The sequence below is a fragment of the Somniosus microcephalus genome, chromosome 12 (genome assembly GCF_052327205.1).
Source record: "Somniosus microcephalus isolate GS21.2 chromosome 12, FLI_Smic_1.0, whole genome shotgun sequence".
NCBI classification, from domain to species: Eukaryota; Metazoa; Chordata; class Chondrichthyes; order Squaliformes; family Somniosidae; genus Somniosus; species Somniosus microcephalus.
In genome coordinates, this window is record NC_140998.1 from 12,880,027 (window position 1) to 12,902,533 (window position 22,507).

At 57.6% G+C, this 22,507-nt stretch overlaps 1 protein-coding gene across 1 annotated transcript in view; it reads left to right on the forward strand.

Annotated features, from left to right (window-relative positions):
• The window catches only part of tunar (TCL1 upstream neural differentiation-associated RNA), a 29,534-nt gene that overhangs the window by 1,238 nt on the left and 5,789 nt on the right, over positions 1-22,507 (forward strand). The gene's annotated exons all lie outside the window — the stretch shown is intronic.

Here is a 22,507-nt window from a genome sequence, read left to right on the forward strand (position 1 = left end):
GGGTCCAGTGCCACCCTGCTCTGTTGTGTTGACCCTTGTGTCTATGGTCCAGTGCCAACCTGCTCTGTTGTGTTGACCCTTGTGTTTCGGGTCCAGTGCCACCCTGCTCTGTTGTGTTGACCCTTGTGTCTTCGGTCCAGTGCCACCCTGCTCTGTTGTGTTGACCCTTGTGTCTAGAGTCCAGTGCCACCCTGCTCTGTTGTGTTGACCCTTGTGTCTAGGGTCCAGTGCCACCCTGCTCTGTTGTGTTGACCCTTGTGTCTAGAGTCCAGTGCCACCCTGCTCTGTTGTGTTGACCCTTGTGTCTCGGGTCCAGTGCCACCCTGCTCTGTTGTGTTGACGCTCTGTTGTGTTGACCCTTGTGTCTCAGGTCCAGTGCCACCCTGCTCTGTTGTGTTGACCCTTGTGTCTCGGGTCCAGTGCCACCCTGCTCTGTCGTGTTGACCCTTGTGTCTAGAGTCCAGTGCCACCCTGCTCTGTTGTGTTGACCCTTGTGTCTCGGGTCCAGTGCCACCCTGCTCTGATGTGTTGACCCATGTGTCTAGAGTCCAGTACCACCCTGCTCTGTTGTGTTGACCCATGTGTCTAGAGTGCGGTGCCACCCTGCTCTGATGTGTTGGCCTATGGTGTCTCGGGTCCAGTGCCACCCCTGCTCTGTTGTGTTGACCCATGTGTCTCGGGGTCCAGTGCCACCCTGCTCTGTTGTGTTGACCCATGTGTCTAGAGTCCAGTACCACCCTGCTCTGTTGTGTTGACCCTTGTGTTTCAGGTCCAGTGCCACCCTGCTCTGTTGTGTTGACCCTTGTGTCTCGGGTCCGGTGCCACCCTGCTCTGATGTGCTGACCCTTGTGTCTTGGGTCCAGTGCCACCCTGCTCTGTTGTGTTGACCCTTGTGTCTAGAGTCCAGTGCCACTCTGCTCTGTTGTGTTGACCCTTGTGTCTAGGGTCCAGTGCCACCCTGCTCTGTTGTGTTGACCCTTGTGTCTAGAGTCCAGTGCCACCCTGCTCTGTTGTGTTGACCCTTGTGTCTCGGGTCCAGTGCCACCCTACTCTGTTGTGTTGACCCTTGTGTCTCGGGTCCAGTGCCACCCTGCTCTGTTGTGTTGACCCTTGTGTCTCAGGTCCAGCGCCACCCTACTCTGTTGTGTTGACCCTTGTGTCTCGGGTCCAGTGCCACCCTGCTCTGTTGTGTTGACCCTTGTGTCTCAGATCCATTGCCACCCTGCTCTGTTGTGTTGACCCTTGTGTCTTGGGTCCAGTGCCACCCTGCTCTGTCGTGTTGACCCTTGTGTCTAGAGTCCAGTGCCACCCTGCTCTGTTGTGTTGACCCTTGTGTCTCGGGTCCAGTGCCACCCTGCTCTGATGTATTGACCCATGTGTCTAGAGTCCAGTACCACCCTGCTCTGTTGTGTTGACCCATGTGTCTAGAGTCCAGTACCACCCCTGCTCTGTTGTGTTGACCCATGTGTCTAGAGTCCAGTACCACCCTGCTCTGTTGTGTTGACCCCATGTGTCTCTGGTCCAGTGCCACCCTGCTCTGATGTGTTGACCTATGTGTCTCGGGTCCAGTGCCACCCTGCTCTGTTGTGTTGACCCATGTGTCTCGGGTCCAGTGCCGCCCTGCTCTGTTGTGTTGACCCATGTGTCTCTGGTCCAGTGCCACCCTGCTCTGATGTGTTGACCTATGTGTCTCGGGTCCAGTGCCACCCTGCTCTGTTGTGTTGACCCATGTGTCTCGGGTCCAGTGCCGCCCTGCTCTGTTGTGTTGACCCCATGTGTCCTCGGGTCCAGTGCCACCCTGCTCTGTTGTGTTGACCCTTGTGTCTCGGGTCCAGTGCCACCCTGCTCTGTTGTGTTGACCCTTGTGTCTCGGGTCCAGTGCCACCCCTGCTCTGTTGTGTTGACCCATGTGTCTCAGGTCCAGTGCCACCCTGCTCTGTTGTGTTGACCCATGTGTCTCGGGTCCAGTGCCACCCTGCTCTGTTGTGTTGACCCCTTGTGTCTCGGGGTCCAGTGCCACCCTGCTCTGTTGTGTTGACCCTTGTGTCTCGGGTCCAGTGCCACCCTGCTCTGTTGTGGGTGACCGTTGTGTCTCGGGTCCAGTGCCACCCTGCTCTGTTGTGTTGACCCTTGTGTCTCGGGTCCAGTGCCACCCTGCTCTGTTGTGGTGACCCTTGTGTCTCTGGTCCAGTGCCACCCTGCTCTGTTGTGTTGACCCATGTGTCTCGGGGTCCAGTGCCACCCTGCTCTGTTGTGTTGACCCATGTGTCTCGGGTCCAGTGCCACCCTGCTCTGTTGTGGTGACAGTTTCCTCGCCAACCCTTGCTTTTGCCATGACGCATTTATTTCTCACTCCCCTCCTGTTGGGGTGGATTTCCCCTCCTCTTTCCTCTCCCACCCCACCTCACCCCACAGAGCAGAATCCGTCCAATTGCCTGCCTAGTAATACTGCAATGGTGGGCCGTGTCCATCATGAGGTCCGGGAAACCGACTGACACCCCCCCCACCTTCCCCGGGGCATCGCACTGGCTCTGGGCCACCGCCATGTCAGGCCGGAGGGGGGAGGGATGGAGGGAGGTAGGGAGGTAGGGAAGGATGGAGGTTGATGGGATGGATGGATGGGGAGGGCAGGGGGTGGGAAGGAGGGAGGGTGGGATATGGGGCAGGATGGAGGGAGGGAGGGATGGAAGGGAGGGAGAGGGTGGGGCGAGCGAGGGGGAGGAGGGAGGGATGAAGGAGGATGGAGGGGTGGGAGGGAGGGAGGGAATGGAGGGAGAGGGTGGGGGTGAGGGAGGGGAGGAGGGAGGGAGGGAATGGAGGGAGAGGGTGGGGCAAAGGAGGGGAGGAGGGAGAGATGAAGGAGGATGGAGGGGTGGGGGGGGGGGAGGAGGGAGGGAATGGAGGGAGAGGGTGGGGGCGAAGGGAGGGGGAGGAGGGAGAGGTGAAGGAGGATGGAGAGGTGGGAGGGGGGGGGGGGAGTCTGGAGGGTGTGGTGGGTCGGAGCAGCAGTGCTCCTCCCTGGCCCTCACTATAATAAATAGAAACCCTTCATTGGGTGGGAGGAGGCTCGTGTGGAGCATAAACACCGACATGGACCAGTTGAGCCGAGTGGCCTGTTTCTGGGCCGTACATTCTGCGTAACTCTCCTCTCGAGGGCTCTTTGTCCGGATGATGTCGATTGGGGTGTGACTTCATGGGACCCCATTTCCGTTTTAAAGGTAACCACCACCTGACTGCAAAGGGGTTGTTTTGGCTCCAGCCCCCCCCACACCCGCCCACCCCCCCACCCCCTCCCACCTCCCCACCCCCCCACACCCCCACCCCCCCCACCCCCCGCCCAGACCCCCACCCTGCCCAAACCCCCCACCCCTACCCAGCCCACCACCCCACCCCCCGCCCAGCCCCCCCCCACCCCCACCCAGCCCACCACCCCCGCCCCCGCCCAGCCCACCACCCCCACCCCCAACCCCACCCAGCCCACCACCCCACCCCCACCCAGCCCACCACCCCACCCCCGCCCAGCCCACCACCCCACCCCCACCCAGCCCACCACCCACCACCCCCCGCCCAGCCCCACCACCCCACCCCCAACCCCACCCAGCCCACCACCCCCACCACCCCACCCCAGCCTACCACCCCACCCCACCCCCACCCAGCTCACCACCCCACCCCCCGCCCAGCCCACCACCCCACCCCCCACCCCCCACCCCCCACCCCAGCTCACCACCCCCACCCCCACCCAGACCCCACCACCCGCCCAAACCCCCCACCCGTACCCAGTCCACCACCCCACCCCGCCGCCCAGCCCCCCCCCGCCCCCCCACCCAGCCCCTCCCACCCCACGCCCGCCCCCCCACCCCCCGACCAGACTCCCACCCCGCCCAAACCCCTCACACCCACCCAGCCCCTCCCACTCCCGCCCAGCCCCACCACCCCACCACCCCACCCCCCCGCCCAGCCCCCCACCCCCGCCCAGCCCAGCCCACCACCCCACCCCCACCCAGCTCACCACCCCACCCCCGCCCAGCCCACCACCCCCGCCCAGCCCAGCCCACCACCCCACCCCCCACCCAGCCCACCACCCCACCCCCGCCCAGCCCACCACCCCCGCCCAGCCCAGCCCACTACCCCACCCCCACCCAGCCCACCACCCCACCCCCGCCCAGCCCACCAGCCCACTACCCCCACCCCCACCCAGCCCCCACCACCCCACCCCCCCGCGAAGTGGTAGGCTCCCAATGAACATTGCCGAGGCCACAGTGACGGTGGCAATGGGGCGGCAGGTTGTTACCTGCCACTTTCACGAGCACTACAGCCCCGGCTCTGCCAGTTGGACTGGCTGAAAATGCAGCCCCATAGTCCCCTCCCACTCCCTCCCCCCCACTGCACAGTTTCTCTGGGTCCTACTCCCAGACCTCGAACAGGAGTAGCCTGGAGTGGGGAGGAGTCCACCGACCAAACAACAGACTCTCCAACCCAAAGCAAGATAGGTGGGCTGCCCCGTACTTGGGACCATCAATCCCACATCCAACTGCCCCACTAAGACCATTTCCACATTCCGCCATCATAAACGCTCTCTCTCTGCTGGCTGCAGTGGCTCACGGGTTAATCTCTGTGTTTTATTTTCAGAGAATAACCCAAGTCTCTGGGAGTAAGCTGTCAGCCATTACCAAACCATTGACAGTGTTACTGCCGAGCTTTTTTGTGCAATCCTGTATTGTTTTTAACAGGGAAAATTATCTTCTCAAGATGCAATGTTTTGTAAGGTTTAAATATAGTTTCTTGAGAGAGACAGATTAGGGTCAGAGGGGTTAGGGTCAGAGGAGTTAGTGTCAGAGGGTTAGGGAGAGCGGGGTTAGAGATAGCAGGGTTATGGTCAGAGGGGTTTGGGAGAGCGGGGTTAGGTATAGCGGGGTTAGGGATGGAGGAGTTTGTGATAGAGGGGTTAGTGATAGAGGGGTTAGTGATGGAGGGGGTTAGTGATAGAGGGGTTAGTGATAGAGGGGTTAGTGATGGAGGGGTTAGTGATAGAGGGGTTAGTGATGGAGGGGTTAGTGATGGAGGGGTTAGTGATGGAAGGGTTAGTGATAGAGGGGTTAGTGATGGAGGGGTTAGTGATGGAGGGGTTAGTGATGGAGGGGTTAGTGATGGAGGGGTTAGTGATGGGAGGGTTCAGGGATAGAGGGGTTAGTGATAGAGGGGTTAGTGATAGAGGGGTTAGTGATGGAGGGGTTTAGTGATGGAGGGGTTAGTGATAGAGGGGTTAGTGATAGAGGGGTTAGTGATGGAGGGTTCAGGGATAGAGGGGTTAGTGATGTATTGATTTCTTTGTGGGTTCAATGACGAGACATTTATGAAAGAAGATGTCTTTTAATCTAAGTCTGTTCAACTCTTTATACAGCATTTACAGGAGACACCGATGCTAGTGATGCATCTAGAACGAAACTAAAACCAAACTAAACTGCCTTGCTTGTCTCGGTCACATGCCCTCTGCTGGTCAGGCACAAGCAATCAATACATGCAAACATGCTGATAAGGCTTCATAAACAGGCAAATACCATCTCTATTTGCTGATATCATTACAAGTGATAGAGGGGTTAGTGATAGAGGGGTTAGTGATAGAGAGGTTAGTGATAGAGAGGTTAGTGATAGAGGGGGTAGTGATGGAGGGTTCAGGGATAGAGGGGTTAGTGATAGAGGGGTTCAGGGATAGAGGGGTTAGTGATAGAGGGTCCAGGGATAGAGGGGTTAGTGATAGAGGGGGTTAGTGATGGAGGGTTCAGGGATAGAGGGGTTAGTGATGGAGGGTTCAGGGATAGAGGGGTAGTGATGGAGGGTTCAGGGATAGAGGGGTTAGTGATGGAGGGTTCAGGGATAGAGGGGTTAGTGATGGAGGGGTTCAGGGATAGAGGGGTTAAAGGCCTGCTTATAAACTCTCTCACGATTGCCTCACAATTACAATCTTTCTTAGTTTGTTTTTGTTTGGAGAATATATTGTGTGGCAGTACTGTTGGGTTGGCACTTGGCTGTAGAGGGTGGAGTGACCACTGGCCCAGTGCTCGGTTTACACTGGGGAGAGGGGCCACAATGCGGGGGTCCCTGGTTTACACTGGGGGAGAGGGGCCACAATGCGGGGGGTCCCTGGTTTACACTGGGGGAGAGGGGCCACAATGCGGGGGTCCCTGGTTTACACTGGGGAGAGGGGCCACAATGCGGGGGGTCCCTGGTTTACACTGGGGAGAGGGGCCACAATGCGGGGGTCCCTGGTTTACACTGGGGAGAGGGGCCACAATGCGGGGGTCCCTGGTTTACACTGGGGAGAGGGGCCACAATGCGGGGGTCCCAGCTTTGTAACGGGGCGATGTTGCAGGATTGGAATACTGCCCTTCGGGAGGGATTGCTGTCGCCAGTCGTTTCTCTTTTCACCGTCCTGATTTAGCAGCCACTTGTTAACGTGCTTTTAATGAGCTGGACAAACATATTCATGAGTTTACATAAAATTATAGGAACATTATCCTTTCCTTTGTTGAATAAAAGACAGGAAGAACTTGCATTTATATAGCGCCTTGCACCACCTCAGGATGCCCCAAAGTGCTTCACAGCCGATGAAGTACTTTTTGAAGCGTAGTCACTGTTGTAATGTAGGAAACGTGGCAGCCAATCTGTACACAGCAAGCTCCCACGAACAGCAATGTGATAATGACCAGATAAACTTTATTAGTATTGTTGATTGAGGGATAAATATTGGCCAGGACAGCAGAGAGAACGCCCCCTGCTCTTCTTTGAATAGTCCCGTGGGATCTTTTACATAGAAACATCGAAACATAGAAGATAGGAGCAGGAGTAGGCCATTCGGCCCCTCGAGCCTTCTCCGCCATTTAATGAGATCATGGCTGATCATCCAAACTCAGTACCCCGTCCCTGCCTTCTCCCCATATCCCTTGATACCTTTAGCTCTAAGAAATATATCTAACTCCTTCTTGAATATATTTAAAGACTTGGCCTCAACCGCCTTCTGTGGTAGAGAATTCCACAGGTTCACCACTCCCTGGGTGAAGAAATTCTTCCTCATCTCTGTCCTAAATGGCTTACCCCTTATCCTTAGACTGTGACCCCTGGATCTGGACTCTCCGACCATCGGGAACATTCTACCTGCATCTAGTTTGTCCAGACCTGTCAGAATTTTATAAGTTTCGATGAGATCCCCTCTCATTCTTCTAAACTCCAGCGAGTATAAGCCCAATCGACCCAATCTCTCCTCATACGTCATTCCTGCCATCCCAGGTATCAGTCTGGTGAATCTTCGCTCCACCCCTTCCATGGCAAGAACATCCTTCCTCAGATAAGGCGACCAAAACTGCGCACAATACTCAAGGTGTGGCCTCACCAAGGCCCTGTACAACTGCAGCAAGACATCCTTGTTCCTGTATTCAAACCCTTTCGCGATGAAGGCCAACATACCATTTGCCTTCTTCACCGCCTGCTGCACCTGCATGCTTACCTTCAGCGACTGGTGCACAAGGACACCCAGGTCTTGTTGCACTTCTGAGAGAGCAGAAGGGGCTTCGGTTTAACGTCTCATCCGAAAGACGGCACCTCCGACAGTGCAGCAATCCGTCACTACCGCAATGGAGCGTCAGCCTGGAGTTTATGCTCAAGTCTCTGGAGTGGGACTTAACCCTCCGAGCCACTGCTGACACCTGCAAGTTATGAGGAAAGGCTATAAAAGTTCAGACCCTTTAGCCTTGAAAGGAGGCACATGAGAGGGGACCTTACAGTGACATGTGAGATGCTGAGTAGAAGAGAAAAGGCTCATCCTGAGCACTATTTCAAGCACGGTTGTAAAATGAGAGGCCATGGGTACAAAGTTTTTTTATTCATTCACGGGATGTGGGCGTCACTGGCAAGGCCGACATTTATTGCCCATCCCTAATTGCCCTGGAGAAGGTGGTGGTGAGCCGCCTTCTTGAACCGCTGCAGTCCGTGTGGTGAAGGTGCTCCCACAGTGCTGTTAGGGAGGGAGTTCCAGGATTTTGACCCAGCGATGATGAAGGAACAGCGATATACTTCCAAGTCAGGATGGTTTGTAACTTGGAGGCTGAGAGAGATAGATTTTTGTACTCTAGGGGAATCAAGGGATATGGGGACCAGGCGGGAAAGTGGAGTTGAGGTCGAAGATCAGCCATGATCTTATTGTATGGTGGAGCAGGCTCGAGGGGCCGTATGGCCGACTCCTGCTCCTATTTCTTATGTTCTTATGTTCTTATGGTGGTGTTCCCATGCACCTGCTGCCCTCGTCCTTCTCAGAGGTCGCGGGTTTGGGAGGTGCTGTCGAAGAAGCCTTGGCGAGTTGCTGCAGTGCATCTTGTAGATGGTGCACACTGCAGCCACGGTGCGCCGGTGGTGGAGGGAGTGAATGTTTAAGGTGGTGGATGGGGTGCCAATCAAGCGGACTTTTTGGTGTCGAGCCACTTGAGTGTTGTTGGAGCTACACTGGAGAGTATTCCATCACACTCCTGACTTGTGCCTTGTAGATTACATAGGATTTCATAGGATATACGGCACAGAAACAGGCCATTCGGCCCAATCAGGCCATGTCGGTGTTTATGCTCCACTCGAGCCTCCTCCCGTCTTTCCTCATCTAAATCTATCAGCATAACCCTCGATTCCCTTCTCCCTCGTGTGCTTGTCTAGCTTCCCCTTAAATGCTTCGATACTGTGAGGGTGCCAGTCAGTTCCTTCTGTAGCCTCTAGATGGCACCTTCACTTGTTTGGTCCTCTTTTTGTAGGACAAAAATAACTTGAACAAATAAACTGTAACTAAAACTCTAATAAATCTTTAAATAAAGCTTAACAAATCAAATCAAAATTTTGTCATTTAATCCAATTATGCACTCCAGTCCCCGCGGCACCCACCGGTCACGGAAGTGCTCGAGTGCGCCAGCGGACACCGCGTGCTCCATCTCCAGGGCCACCCGGGCGCGAACATGGCCGCGGAAAAGAGGGAGGCAATCTGGCCGGATGACCCCATCGACCGCCCGCTGCCTGGACCAATTAATGGCTTTTTTTGCCAGGCCCAGGAGCAGACCCACGAGGAGGTCTTCCAGCCTGCCCGCTCCCCTCCGCACCGGGTGACCGTAGATCAAGAGCGTGGGACTGAAGTGCAACCAAAAATCAAGGAGCAGCCCCTTCAAGTAATGGAAGAGGGGCTGCAACCTCACACATTGAACATAAACATGAAAAACGGACTCCTCCAGACCGCAAAACAAACAGGCGGTCTGGGTGTCCGTGAATCTATTTAACAATATATTGCACGGGACTGCTCCGTGCAACACCCTCCAGGCCAAGTCCCCAATAGAACAAGGGAGGACTCCCGCATAGAGAGCCCTCCATTGGGGACCTCCGCCTCCGCCGGAAGGCAAAACGGCACGCCACGGCGTGTCCGGACGGCAGGCGAAGATGACAAAGTGGAAGGTGTGCAGGAGCAGCCCGTACAGGAAACCCCTCCGTGCGGAATGAAAAGGCATGGAGGGCATCTCCTCGAGACGGCTTAAGTTGTGAGGCGCCGATCCCCGAGGGGGGTTTCGGGGCAGGGCGCCGATAAGGAATTCCGTCCGAACGGGGGAAAGCTCGGACTGGATCGCCCCACGTGCTTGAGCCGCCTCGATACACCTCGTGGCGCCGGGGTGCAGCGTCGCTTTCACCGCCTCGATGGCATCGACCGCGAGCCGGACGTTGTCCCAAGACATGCGCCGCGCCAACTCCTCCGGCGCCATCCAGCCCGCTCCTCCGCCATCGAGTAGGTCCCCGACTCTAGTCACCCTACCAGGCACAGCCCTGCGTTCCGCCAGCCACCCGAACTCGCGGACGTGGAGGTGCGGATTCCTGAACAGAGCTCCGCCTGGAGGCGACATAGTTCCAAACCCATAGCAGTTCCTGGTAGAAGACAGGCAGCCCCCGCAGGCTGGCACGCCTGCCGCCCACTTCCAAAAACAGGAGCTGCATGTCGTAATTGAGGCCGTGCAGCTGGCGGAAAAAATACGTCGCCAGCGCACACCATCCCGGAGGATTCTCGACGTACAGGTATCTCTGCAGCGTCTGAAGACGGAAAGTCGCAGCCTGGGTGCGGAGGCACACCAACGCCTGACCGCCCTCCCTAAGCAGGAGACTCAGAACCACGGCAGAGACCCAGTGCTTCCTTTTGTCCCAGAAGAAGTCGACGAGCTTCTTCTGTATCTTGGCGACAAACGCAGGGGGAGGGATCAAAGTGACGAACCGGTACCACAACATGGTGGCCACCAGTTGGTTTATGACCATCGCTCGACCCCTGTAGGACAACACTCGGAGCAATCCTGTCCAGCGTCCTAAGCGAGTGGTGACTTTGGCCTCCAAATCTTGCCAGTTCGCCGGCCAGGCGTCCTCGGCAGGGCTGAGATAGACTCCCAAGTAGAGGAGGTGCGTGGTGCTCCAGGCGAAGGGCCTGAACTCCTCCGGCAGGGAGTCCACCCGCCACTGACCCACCAGGAGTCCAGAACATTTCTCCCAGTTGATCTTGGCGGAGGATGCGTCCGAGTAAATCTGCTGGCATTCCCACATCCTCCCCAAGTCAGCGGGATCCATGACCGTGAGGAGCACGTCATCGGCGTAAGCCGACAGGACCACCTCCACGCCCGGCCCTTGCAGAGCCAGTCCCGTCAACCTCTTCCGCAAGAGGCGCAGGAAAGGCTCTACGCAAACGGCATATAACTGGCCGGACATGGGGCATCCCTGACGCACCCCCCTCCCGAAGCGAAGGGGTGCCGTCAAGGACCCGTTAACTCGTGATCCACCCTGTCGAACGCCTTCTCCTGATCCAGGGAAAGGAAGGCGACCGACAGACCAGCCCTCTGGGAATGGTGGACCAGGTCCCGGACCAGATGGATGTTATCATGGATGGTCCGGCCCGGGACCGTGTAGGACTGGTCGGGGTGGATCATGTGGGCCAGCACGGCGCCTAGGCGAACAGACATAGCCCTGGCAAAAATTTTATAGTCCGTGCTGAGGAGAGAGACCGGGCGCCAGTTTTTAAGGAGGCGGAGATCACCCCTCTTAGGCAGCAGGACAATAACTGCCCTGCGCCAAGAGAGGGGCATCTCCCCGGTCGCCAAACTTTCCCCCAGGACCCGCGCATAGTCGCCCCCCAAGACGTCCCAGAACGCCCTGTGGAACTCCATGGTCAGCCCGTCCAGCCCTGGGGACTTTCCCCTAGAGAGCTGGCGGAGGGCGCCGGTCAGCTCCTCCAGACTCAGAGGAGCGTCCAATTTATCGGCGTCCTCCAGGCCGACCTTCGGCAGGTCCTCCCACAAAACTCTGCACGCATCCTCGCTGGACGGATCCGGAGAGAACAGAGCCCCGTAATAAGCGCGGGTCTCCGCACGGATTCCCTCCGGATTCGAGACCAGAGATCCGTCGTCGGCCAGCAGCTCCAAGAGCTGCTTACGGACCCCCCGTCTTTTTTCCAGCGAGTAGAAGAAGGGGGAGCCGCGGTCCAGGTCCCGCAGGAACTGGATCCGTGACCTCACGTACGCGCCTCGGGACCCGACAAGCTGCAGGTCCTTCAGTGCGCCCTTCTTCTCTTCGTACACCATCCGCAGGGCCGGGTCCTCGAAGACTTGACCGAGACGGGACTCCAGGTCGAGCACCTCCTTCTCCAACTGCCCGACCCGGGCCTCCCGCCTCTTGGTCGACCCCTTCGCGTACTCCTGACAGAAGAGACGGATGTGAGCCTTGCCCACATCCCACCATAGCCTCAAGGAGGGGAAGCCCCCCCGCTTCCTTCTCCAGCCGGCCCAGAACCGACTAAACGAATCCCGGAACCGTGCGTCCTCCAGCAGCAGGTTGTTAAAGTGCCAATACGTGGAACCCCCCCTGCGCGCAGCGGAACGAGCTCCGCCCACACCAGGTGGTGGTCCGTGCATGGCACCGGCCGCAAGGAAGCCGCCGGAATGCAGGAGACATATGCCCGGGAAATGTAGAGGCGGTCGATTCTGGACGCTCCTCTCCCAGACCTCACGCAAGTGAAGGCGCTGGAGTCGGGATGGAGATTTCGCCAGACGTCCACCAAGTCGAGGGACCCGACCAGGTCCCTCAACTTCTCCATCGCCGCCGGGCATGACAGGGTGCCCGTGCAGTCCCTCGCCTCGACGGTACAATTAAAATCTCCCCCGAGGATGACGCACTCGCCCGCGTCGATGGAGCCCAGAAGAGTGGACACTTCTTCAAAGAAGCGTGCTTGCTGCGCACCGGCCCCAGGGGTGTACACGTTCAATAGATGGAGCGGCACGCCCCCCAGGCGAACAGTGACCTGGAGCAAGCGGCCCGGCACGAGCTCCTTGACCCCCAAGATCTCCGGCTGAAAATGCGGGGCCAGCAAGATAGCCACCCCACTGGAAGCACTGGAGAGGTGACTCATGCTGACCCCTCCTTGCCACTCCAGGAGCCACGTGGCCTCGTCTCCCGGAACGGTGTGGGTTTCTTGCAGGAAGCACACCGCATACTTCCCGTCCCGAAGGACCGAAAAGTTATTAAATCTGCGGCTAGCTTCCCTGCTGCCGTTGATGTTGAGGCTGGCTATGGTTATCTTCATTTCAGAAGCATAGATCAACCTCTACTTATATCTAACGGGGGAAGGGAGAGCGGCCGCTAGTCAACCGCCACTCCCTTAGCAGCCCAGTGAGGAAGGACCGGAGCTGACGCAGCCAGAGCGTGCTCACTCCCGCGCCCGCGTCCATGGCTTTGACGGTGGTGCGGGCCGACCCGACGAGCAGCGCCAGGTCCGGCCATCTGTCAAGGGCCACCCGAATCCTGTGACGACCCTGGCACGTGGCCACAAAGTCCCGGAGTTCCTCGTTGGGAATGAGGGGGGTCCCGGCGAGGGACGGGAGGTCATCCATCGCCTCATCGGCGATGGAATCCCAGTCGTCCCCCGCCCCCACCACCGAGTCCCCGTCCTCCTCCGGGGGGTTGCCACCGGCGGCCGACCCGTCCGTCACGCAGAGCGCAGTGAATGGCTCGGCCGCAACGGCCGGCCCCGCCTCCGCCCGGATCCCACCCCCAGGATCGGTGGCGGAGGATTCCTCCCTGGGCTCCTGCAGGGGCGCTGGGCCAGAAGACGGCGGCGGTTCGGTGCCCCCCTCCGCCCCAGGCGCCGGAACGACCGGAGAGACCGGAGAATATGTAAATCTGATCTCCTCCAAGTCGCCCGGTGCCAGAGACACAGACAGAGGGCCTTCCTCTACTGCGCCACCAGCCTCCGACCCAGCAGAAGGGGTATTTCTTGTGAAATCCTCGACGAGGTCGAGCAGCACCTGGGAAATGTCCGGGCCGCTTTGGGCGAGCTCATCTTCCGCGAGCTCGCCCGACCCAGACTCCAAGCCGCCCGACTCGTCGAGGGGTAACGCCACCGAAAGGGGATCGATCTCGGCCGCGGGTTGTTCCGCGACCCCCCCCACGGGCAGGGTCTCGTCCCCATCCCCAGGAGGCACGAGCAGGGCAGACACCTCTGCCTCAGCCTCCCCAGGGACAGGCGACCCCTGCCGATCGCTTACGATGGTGACAGCGGTGAGGTGGGGCGCAGTACCCGCGGTGGGCGACGACTCCCCCTGACCGGAGGGACCTTCCTCCTCCTGGTCCTCCTCCTCCTCCTGGGGGTCGCGCCTTCTTTTTAAAGTGGAGGGATAGGGGGAGACCTCCATTTCTGCAGGGGCCTCCCCTGCTCCCTCCGGTGGAGCAGGTTCGTCGGGTCCCTCGGGCCCAAGCCCGGCCGCAGGTTCTGGCGCTTCCGCCTCGGCGGTTGCGGCCACAGGCTCGGGCACGAGGTCCCTCCCACTCTCGCCCTCCCTGATTAACGCGGTAACGCGCTCGGGTGTCAGGGGCTCCATATCCAGGGGCACGCGCTCCCTCGGGGGGCCCACCTCACGGTGTTTATTTTTCCGCGCCCTCTTCCCGACCGGATGCACTTCCTCCCCCTCGCCGGAGGCCTGGATGGCATCGACCTCCGACGACAACCGCACCCCGGTAGTATTTGTTTGGGGGGGGGCACGGCCAGACCCGGGGGGAGGAGCGGCGGTGGCGCCAGCCTCGGCCACGCCAGACGACCTGGCGGCCTTGGAGGCGGGGCAGTTTCTTCGTATATGCCCCACCTCCTTGCAGGCGTGGCACCGCACGCCGTCCGTCGTCCAGAAGACGCGGTGAAGGGTCCCCTCATGGAGGACCGAAAAAGCCCCATCAGTCTCCCCCTCCCGCGCCAGCTGAACGAAGGCCTGGCGCCGGAAGGAGAAGACATGGCGAAGGCTGGCTTCCCGGAATCCGAGCGGGATCGGCGTGATCCCCGACCTCACCTCCCCGAGTTGGAGCAAGTGGGGGAGGAGGAGCTCACTCGAGATGTAGGGCGGGACGTTCGATAATACGACCCTCTGCGCGGTAGCCTCCAGAGGGTCCACCGGCAGGAAGGTCCCGCCCACGGTGAGCCCCTTGGTGATGGCCTGGGCCACCGCCTGCTCCGACTCCAGGAAGAACACAGCCTTCCCATACATTTTCGAGGTGGCGAGTATGACTGGAGGGCCGACAACCCCAGCCATGGCCTTCACGCACGCCTCGATGGTCATGTTGGGGTGGGTGTAGCTCTTCACCCCAAGCTTCTTTGTTATGAGTCGGAATGGCGTCGGGGCAGCAGCAGAAGCGGGAGTAGCCATGGCTTTGGTCGCCACCGCCGCATAGGTTCTTGCCGGCCCCGTCACCGCCGCAGATGTGGAAGCCATAGTGGGGTGGTTCTTAAAAGAGCTACACACACCCCAAGTCACAGGCCCTACGGTGTTAATGGCCTTGGTAATGTAAAAAGTCTTCCCTTGAGCAGAGGGAGTTCAAAGTAACTGGCCCGCCTCTCCCCTTGATGGAGTTAAATGGGAGAGGGGCCTTCCTTCCCTCTGCTCAATTGGCAATTAGTAAAGTTAAAAGGAGGTGCCTTTTCAGAGAGGCAAAGAGAGGACAAAGAGAGAGAGGGGGGGTGGGAAGGAGGGGGGCCGCAAAGGCAGGGTCCCCACTCAAGGTGGTATTCGGTGGGTGGGTGTCGGCAGGGTGCACTCCCCGATGGAAAAACAAAGTCTTATGCAGAAGGTCTTCGGGCAGGGGGAGAAGATGTCTTCGCCTGGGTAGGCTGGAGAAAGCCCAGGCTCAGCCCCACACCAGGTCTTCTCACTGTAAGGGAAAAGGCTTCACCTGGGCAGGCTCCAGCCAACCCAGGCCAGGCTTTCCGGCCCGTCTTCTTTCCTCCCCCCGCCTAGAATGCAAAGTCTTTAGGGGAATGCACAAAAGACACCCACCTGCAGATGTTGAAGGATGCAGCTCCTCCCCTCCTTCCAAGTTGGAGCTGAGTGTTATTCCTCTCCCTTCTCTCCCTCTCCTGGACTGGAGGCCAAATTGGGAGGCAGTGATGGAAGGCCTCTCCAGTTGTAATGCTGGCCTCCTCTGTCCTCTACTCCTCCCTCTCCAGGCACCTCGGTAGATGGTTGAATGTAGATGGTAGGTTGCTGGTAATGGTGGCCTGGGGTCACTCCAGTATGGACAAGTAGGTTGCCTCATGGAAGCTGTCCTGAGTTCCTATTCTTGACTAGCCGTTTTGTAACTTGTCTCGAGTTCTATGTATATTGTTCTTCTCTCGAGTTCTATGTATGATGTGGTGTTCCTGTCTCGAGTTCTTACGTATGCTGTTGTGTTCCTTGTATGAATCTAGTTATGTGTGAATCTAGTTAAGTAATGAATAAAGTACTGTTCCTTAAGATTGTATACCTGCCTCTAGCCTGGTTTCTGCACTTGGGTCCAGAACCTACCTTGCCCGGGGAGCACGGCCCCGTATCTACACGGCCCCGTGGCTCCCCAACCCTGACAGATACTATTCACTTCAACCACTCCCTGTGGCAGCGAGTTCCACATTCTCACCACTCTTTGGTAAAGAAGTTTCTTCTGAATTCCCTATTGGATTTCTTGGTGACTATCTTATATTGATGGTCTCTAGTTATGCTCTTCCCCACAAGTGGAAACTTTCTCTCTGTATCCACTCTATCAAAACCTTTCATCATTTTAAAGACCTCTATTAGGTCACCCCTCAGCCTTCTTTTTTCAAGAGAAAAGAGACCCAGCCTGTTCATCCTTTCCTGATATGTATACCCTCGCATTTCTGGTATCATCCTTGTAAATCTTCTCTGCACCCTCTCCAGTGCCTCTATATCCTTTTTATAATATGGTGACCAGAACTGTCTGCAATACTCTAAGGGCTAGAAATTGACTTTGGGGCGGCCAGCTCGCTTACACCCAGAAATTACCGCTGCGCGCGGAGCCACTTGCGCCCGCCGGATATTCAGTTTCAGCGCCCCAAGTCGAAGCCGGCCGCAAATCAAGGGTTTCGGCACCCCCGCTTGGGGCGCTGAAACTGAATATCGGCGCGCTAAGTGCCGCAGCGCCACCCGCTGCGGAGCGGCAGGCTGCGGTACTGCAGGCCTTCCTCCCTCTCTTAAGGGGGAGGTGCCTGCAACAGCGCAATCGCCGCTCGCTAGTGCCGGCAAATGAGCCCGGCACCACGGAGAAGTGCCGGGCTCCCGGAAAACAGCCGGCAATGCCGCGGGGGGGGGCGGTGGAGGAGGCCGGGGAAGGAGGTGCGGGCAGGCGGCCGCCGAAAAAGCGGCCGGCCGCACATCCGCCTTAACTCGCCCCACTACCGCATCAGGTAGGCCCCGTTTTCTGGTCGCTGTTTGCGGCCGCCGCGGAAGAGGTGGCCGCAACTCAATATGGCGGTCAGGCCGGTAGTGGGGCGGTAGCGGGGCACTGCGCACACCGATGACGTCATCGGTGGCGGCGCAGCGCTACTGGCTAACGCCGCCATTACCGCACCGCTGAATATTGGGGGAAGTTTAGCAAGTGGCGCAAAAGCCCTCTTTGGGCGAAAACTGGGTGCAAAGCCAACCGAATTTCTAGGCCTAAGTGTGGTCTAACCAAGGTTCGATACAGGTTTAGCATAACTTCCCTACTTTTCAATTCTATCCCTCTGGAAATAAACCCTAGTGCTTGGTTTGCATTTTTAATGGCCTTGCTAACCTGTGTCGCAACTTTTAGTGATTTGTGTATTTGTACTCTGAGATCCATTTGTTCCTCTACCCCACCTAGACTCGCCCCCTCCTTCTTAGGCAGTCCCTCGGAACCGAGGATGACATGCTTCCACATTAAAAATGAGTTCACAGGTGGCTGATGAGTCCAATGTGGGGCCTACAGTCTCTGTCACAGGTGGGGCAGACGGTGGTTGAAGGGGCGGGTGGGTGGGGTGCTTGGGTTGACATGCGCTCCTTGTGCTGCCTGAGCTTGGCTTCCGCTTGCTCCCGGCAAAGAAACTCGAGGTGTTCGTCGCCTTCCCGGATGCTTCTCCTCCACTTTGTGCGGTCTTGGGCCAGGGATTCCCAGGTGTCGGTGGGGATGTTACACTTTTTCAAGAAGGCTTTGAGGGTGTCCTTGAAGCGTTTCCTCTGCCCACCTGGGGCTCTCTTGCCGTGTTGGAGCTCTGAGTAGAGCGTTTGTTTTGGGTGTCTCGTATCGGGCATGCGGACAATGTGACCCGTCCATCGGAGCTGATTGAGCGTGGTCAAAGCTTCGATGCTGGGGATGTTGACCTGAGCAAGTGACGTTGGTGCGCCTATCCTGCCAATGGATTTGCAGGATCTTGCGGAGGCAGCGTTGGTGGTACCTCTCCAGTGCTTTGAGGTGCCTGCTGTACATGGTCCATGTCTCTGAGGCATACAGCAGGGTGGGTGTCACTGCTGCTCTGTAGACCATGAGCTTAGTGCCGGGTTTGAGGTCCTGGTCTTCAAACACTCTCTTCCTCAGGTGACCGAAGGCTGCACTGGCACACTGAAGGCGGTGTTGGACTTCGTCGTCGATGTCTGCCCTTGTTGACAGTAGACTCCCGAGGTATGGAAAGTGGTCCACGTTGTCCAAGGCCTTGTCGTGGATTTTGATAATTGGGGGGCAGTACTGTGCAGCGGGGGCAGGTTGGTAGAGGGTCTTTGTCTTACGGATGTTTAGTGTAAGGCCCATGCTCTCATACGCTTCGGAGAAGGTGTTGATGATGGTTTGGAGTTCGACCTCTGAGTGAGCGCAGATGCAAGCTTCGTCTGCATACTGTAATTCGATGACAGAGGATGGGACGACCTTGGATCTGGACTGGAGGCGAAGGAGGTTGAACAGTTTCCCGTTTGTTCTGTAAATTAGCTCCACTCCAGCAGGGAGCTTACTGAAGGTGAGATGGAGCATTGCAGCAAAGAAGATCGAGAAGAGTGTTGGTGCGATGACACAGCCTTGCTTGACCCCAGTTCGTACGTGAATTGGGTCTGTGGTGGAACCATTGGTCAGGATCATGGCTTGCATGTCGTCGTGAAGTAGGCGGAGGATGGTGACAAACTTTTGAGGGCAACCGAATTTGAGGAGGACACTCCATAATCTCTCACGGTTGACAGTGTCGAAGGCCTTTGTGAGATCAAAGAAGGCCATGTACAGCGGTTGGTGCTGTTCCCTGCATTTCTCTTGTAATTGACGTGCGGGGAAGATCATGTCCATTGTGCCCCTTAGTGGGCGGAATCCGCATTGCGACTCTGGGAGGAGCTCTTCGGCCACTGGGAGAAGGCGATTGAGGAGGATTCTTGCGATGACTTTCCCTGTGGCAGACAGCAGGGAGACTCCTCTGTAATTACTGCAATCGGACTTGTCACCTTTCTTGAAGATGGTCACAATTACAGCGTCTCTGAGATCCCCTGGCATGCTCTCCTCCTTCCAGGTAAGAGAAATGAGTTCATGAATTCACGCCAGTAGTGCTTCTCTGCCATGCTTTAGTGCCTCGGCGGGGATTCCATCTGCTCCTGAGGCCTTGTTCTTCAGTTGTCGGATGGCCTTTTCAACCTCATGCCGGGCTGGGGTTGTGCTGAGATGGTGGCAGGTAGCATGCTGTGGGATGGAGTTGAGGACACTCATGTCAAAGACAGAGTCGCGGTTAAGGAGATCTTCGAAGTGCTCCTTCCAGCGGGCACTGACTGCCTCTCTCTCCTTGATGAGTACCTCTCCGTTCTTGGCCCACAGTGGGGAAGGGCCTTGGGTGCTTGGGCCGTAGATGGTCTTGACTGCGCTGAAGAATCCACGCACGTCGTGTTTGTCGGCTAGCTGCTGGATCTCCTGCACTTTCTCCACCCACCATCTGTTCCTTAGGTCGCGAGTTTTTTGTTGGACCTCCGCCTTCAGGCGTCTGTAGAGCTGCTTTCTTGCTCTCGGGTTGTGTTGCTGTTTCCAGATCAGGAATGCCTTGCGCTTGCGGCTTATTAGCTCCTGGATCACCTGGTCATTCTCGTCGAAATAGTCTTGGTGTTTCCTGGTCGAGTGACCGAGCGTCTCTTCGCAGGTGCTTATTATGGAGGCCTCGAGTGCAGACCAGGCGCTGTGGGCACTCTGTGTCTCTGCATCACTGGGAGTCATCATTCCAAGTGATAAGTGACCTCCCTATTGTTCCCACCAAAATGTAATACCTCACATTTGTCTGTGTTGAACGTCATTTGCCAATTGTATGCCCATTTTGCAAGTTTATTAATGTCCTTCTCTAATTTGGTGGAGGTAATTTCATGCCTTCACATAGAAACATAGTAAAATAGAAACAGGAGTAGGCCATTCGGCCCTTCGAGCCTGCTAGCCATTCAATATGATCATGGCTGATCCTCTATCTCAATATAAAGAGTGATTGACAGATGGAAGTGTCTCCGGCTAGGGGAGTGGAGGGGGAAACCCCATACAGTCATTCAACAGGTAGTTAGTTGCAGTGATGGATGTTTCTGTGGAAAGATGGGCCAAACGGTCTCTCTCAACACACTTAACTAGGGACTGCCAACCCCCCAGGATTGGTCCGGAGTCTCCAGGAATTGAAGATTTATCTCCAGGGCACTGCCACGAGTAAACCCAGGAGAAATATCATAGGATTAAAAAATAATTGTGCCTGTTTTTCATTTTCTTTGAACACTTTTGTTTATTAGTTTTAAAAATATTGGAGACGGGAAGAAAGTCTGTTTGACGGGCAGTCACGCATCATCCAATCGGGTAACGAAGAGTCTGTTCTTTGTCCAATTGGCCGTGGGAGGGCGGGGCACCGCGAGGATGGGTGTGTTGGGCGACCGATGGCGGGAGTGTGGGGGCGGGGCACCATGAGGATGGGCGTGTTGGGCGACCGATGGCGGGAGTGTGGGGGCAGGGCACCGTGAGGATGGGTGTGTTGGGCGACCAATGGCGGGAGTGTGGGGGCGGGGCACCGTGAGGATGGATGTGTTGGGCGACCAATGGCGGGAGTGTGGGGGTGGGGCATCGTGAGGATGGGCGTGTTGGGCGACCAATGGCGGGAGTGTGGGGGCGGGGCACCATGAGGATGGGCGTGTTGGGCGACCAATGGTGGGAGTGTGGGGGCGGGGCACCATGAGGATGGGTGTGTTGGGCGACCAATGGCGGGAGTGTGGGGGTGGGGCATCGTGAGGATGGGCGTGTTGGGCGACCAATGGTGGGAGTGTGGGGGCGGGGCACCATGAGGATGGGTGTGTTGGGCGACCAATGGCGGGAGTGTGGGGGTGGGGCATCGTGAGGATGGGCGTGTTGGGCGACCAATGGCGGGAGTGTGGGGGCGGGGCACCATGAGGATGGGCGTGTTGGGCGACCAATGGCAGGAGTGTTGGGGTGACCGATGGCGGGAGTGAGGGGCGACCAATGGCGGGAGTGTTGGGGTGACCGATGGCGGGAGTGAGGGGCGACCAATGGCGGGAGTGTTGGGGTGACCGATGGCGGGAGTGTGGGGGTGACTGATGGCGGGAGTGTGGGGGCAGGGCACGGCGAGGATAGGAGTGTTGGGCGACCAATGGCGGGAGTGAGGGGCGACCAATGGCGGGAGTGTTGGGGTGACCGATGGCGGGAGTGTGGGGGCGGGGCACCGTGAGGATGGGCGTGTGGGGCAACCGATGGCAGGAGTGTGGGGGCGGGGCACCGTGAGGATGGGCGTGTTGGGCGACCAATGGCGGGAGTGTTGGGGTGACCGATGGCGGGAGTGTGGGAGCGGGGCACGGTGAGGATGGGCGTGTTGGGCGACCGATGGCGGGAGTGTGGGAGCGGGGCACGGCGAGGATGGGCGTGTTGGGCGACCAATGGCGGGAGTGTGGGGGTGACCGATGGCGGGCGTGTGGGGCGACCGATGGTGGGCGTGTGGGGCGACCGATGGCGGGAGTGTGGGGGTGACCGATGGCGGGCGTGTGGGGCGACCGATGGCGGGAGTGAGGGGGTGGGGCACCGTGAGGATGGGCGTGTTGGGCGACCGATGGCAGGAGTGTGGGAGCGGGGCACGGCGAGGATGGGCGTGTTGGGCGACCAATGGCGGGAGTGTGGGGGCGGGGCAGTTGAAGGCAGGAGGTCAGGTGGTCAAACCTCTAGGAGTTGGTAACCCTGCACTGACCGCTGTGAACGTCTGCAGACGGTAACAGTTCCAACGGCGTTCTGTGTAGCTTCTGACCAATGTGCCCGCAGTGTGTTGTAATTCAACCTCCTCGCTTCCCTCTTTAGGTATGAAAGTTGCAAGCCCCCCCAGGTCGTTCTACTCGTCAGTTTCAGCAATGGGTCAGTAACCCTGAGATTCAAACTCGCGCTGGTCGCCTTCTTGTGCTCAAGGTGCAGTAGCTGTGTGAGACGTGTTTCGAGGGCGGTGCAGTGCTGCATGTTGTCTAAGGGCACAGTGAGCTAGGGGAACTCTGTCCTAGAATCACACAAAATCTGCAGCATAGAAACAGGCCATTCGGCCCAGCTGATCTATGCCGGTGTTTATACACCACAGGAGCCTCTTCCCACTCCAATCACCTCTCTCCACCCTGCCCCCCCATATCCCTCCATTCCCTTCCCCCTTATGTATGCATCAAGCCTCCCCTTATCTAAGCCATTAGCCTCAACCACTCCATGTGGCAGTGAGTTCCACGTTCTCACTACTCTCTCTGTCAAGAAATTCCTCCTAAATTCTTTATTTGATCTGTTAGTGGCTATTGACATGAATCAGTCATTCATGAAAGAAAGATTTGTGAAATAATACTGAGTGGCCTATGGGTGGCGCTGTCCAGGGAGTGTATAAATACTCGGGCACTGGCCCAGCTTGCGCAGGACATTCTTAACAGGAACTAGTGAAGGACACAACTAGACCTCCATGTTGTAAAACAGTTGATTAAAGCTTTGTTTAACGCTTAGACCAAGTGCCCAGTAGTTTTCTTACGTCAGCTATGTTATACTCCCTTGTTCTGGACTCACCTACAAGTGGAAACAATTTCTCCATGCCAACCCTACTGAACGCTCTTCATAATTTTAAAGACTTTATCAGCTCTCCTCTTTTCCAGAGAAAAGAGCCTCAGTCTGCTCAATCTTTCCTGATAGTTTC